The sequence below is a fragment of the Condylura cristata genome, unplaced genomic scaffold (assembly GCF_000260355.1).
Source record: "Condylura cristata isolate star-nosed mole 26May11 unplaced genomic scaffold, ConCri1.0 scaffold00008, whole genome shotgun sequence".
NCBI lineage: Eukaryota > Metazoa > Chordata > Mammalia > Eulipotyphla > Talpidae > Condylura > Condylura cristata.
In genome coordinates, this window is record NW_004567109.1 from 5,707,049 (window position 1) to 5,709,325 (window position 2,277).

General features: G+C 45.5%; 1 protein-coding gene across 1 annotated transcript in view; it reads right to left on the reverse strand.

Moving 5' to 3' along the window:
• The window catches only part of AGMAT (agmatine ureohydrolase (agmatinase)), a 10,037-nt gene extending 8,256 nt beyond the window's left edge, over positions 1-1,781 (reverse strand). Inside the window, exon 1 of the mRNA XM_012722173.1 lies at positions 1,765-1,781. The gene's annotated coding sequence lies outside the window, so the exon portion shown is untranslated. The remainder of the gene's footprint in view (positions 1-1,764) is intronic.
• Positions 1,782-2,277: the final 496 nt, after the last annotated feature.

Below are 2,277 nucleotides of genomic sequence, written 5' to 3' on the forward strand. Positions count from 1 at the left end.
CATCGAAGTACACTGCTGAGGGGAGCAGCGGGCGGGCCAGGAGAGGTCTGCCACGCCATGTGGTCGCCTCCGGGGCAGGCGGGAATCGAACTCATGACGAAGTGGCTTTAGCTTCTCAGTGCTGTGCTTTAACCCGCTGCGCCACCAGGGAGGGCCCAAAGTCATATTTTTAAAACCCAAAAGATTTGATGGGAGAAGAAAGAAAACCCTTCTCTAAGCGAGGAAAAAGGGAAATGTAATTTTTTAAAAGAATGTATGAGGTGTCTGGAAGCAGTTTCTGAGTAACCCTTTTAAAAGACTTAAGGGAAGCCACACTGGAGGGAAGGCAACGTGCCAATAGCCCGCTGATCTACAGACCTCTCTATTTCTTCCGTTTTTTTTTTTAATGTTATCGAGGTGTTACTGATAACATATTTTTATTAGTTTCAGGTGTGCAACATCATATTTATAGAGTATTGTGAAATCATCACACTCCAGTTAGCATATCACTTTGAACAGCTACATTTTTTTTTTCTTGTGATGAGAACTTTTAAGATTTCTCAGCCACTTTCGGATATGCAAGACGGCATTATTCACTGTATTAAACTCTCTCATCGTGACTGTGAGACAACCTCACGGCTTACTTTATAGCTGGAAGCTTGTACCTTTTGATCCCCATTTTGCCCACCCCCACCAATCTGTTCATTGCTTCAATGAGCTTGTCTTATTTTGCTTGTGTTTTAGATTCTACATAATGAAAGAGAGCATGTGGTATTTGGCTTTCTCTGACTTTCACATTTAGCTTCCTGCCCTCAGGGTCCATCCATCTTGCCACAAATGGCAAGAGCTCATTCTTTTTAATGGCTGAATACGATTCTCATTAAATATAAATATATATATATATATATATTGATTGATTGATTGATGCATACAAGCACTGGGGTGCAGGCTAGAGGTGTGGGGATGAGAAGATTAACCAGAGGAGTGAGCAGAACAGGCAGATCTACTGAAGTACACTGCTGAGGGGAGCAGCAGGGAGACAGGAGAGCTCTGCTGTGCCCTGTGGGTCAGCGCCCTGGCAGGAGCCAGCTCACCTGTAGTGGCTGCCAAAAGCTTCCTAGTGCTGGAACTTAACCCCTGCGAACCAGAGAGGGCCCTCTCTTGTCTTTTTGATAATAGTCATTCTCACAGGTGTGCAGTGCAATCTCATCATGGTTTTGACCTGCATTTCCCTGAGAATAAGTGATGACGAGCACGTTTTCACGTGCTTATTGGCCACTTGTAACTCTTCTTGGAAAAACATCTATTGAGATTTGAGATTTTTTTCCAGGAAAAAAAAAGTCTTTTCTACAAAAGATCAAAGACTTGGGAAAGAAAGAAGTGCTTTCCAGTAGAATTATGTGCCTTAGAATAGTAATACAATTTATTTTATCTGATAAAAATGTCTGTTTTGGGGCATGTCTGGTGGCACAAGTGTTAAGGCTCAGCACTATGAAGCTATCAGCAGCCTCTGCAACATGAGTTCAATACCAGGCCAGGGAGTGACCTCCAGGGCGCAGCAGACCTCTCCTGTCTCCCCAATGCTCCCCTCAGCAGCATATTTCAGTAGATCTGCCTGTTCTGCTCCCTGTCTGTCTCTGGTGAACCCTTTCACACACACACCCCACACCTCTGGCCTGCACCCCAGTTCTCGAGTGCATAAGTAAATAAATCTTTAAAAGAATCTATCTGCTCTGTCCCTGTGGCTGGTCTCCAATCCCGTGCTTATGAAAAAGCAGGTCATACCCGTTGGGTGAGCAGGTGAGTGGGAAGCAGCCCTGGGTGGTGACTCTTTCAACCCCACACTGTGCCAACCAGAGCACGAGGGCAGCGGTGTGACCCTCAGCTGCCTGTGTGCGGCGTTCCCTTTGGCCTCGCGTGTGAGGCGAGGGTTCTGCAGGCGTCAACTCTTCGAACTTGTCTGTGCTTGAGGAGATTAGAAAAGATCCAGCAGCAGGAGCAGCCTTCCCGCTGGGGCTCCCTCTGACACACCATTCCTCTTGTTGCTCAAATTTTAACTCCTTTGTCCCCTAGCCCTAAAGAAGAACGTATTTTTAGCACGTTCAGAATATTTTCTTCAAAGTTTGTCAGTCTCCATTCCATTAATTCGACGGATTAAGTAACACACTCGACAATGCTTCAGGGAATAGTTAACACACTCACGTGGAGTTACTGCCATTGATAACCTCATTTTAAAAAAAGATTTGCCTTTTTATTCATGCATACAAGAACTGGGGTACAGGCCAGAGGTGTGGGGGG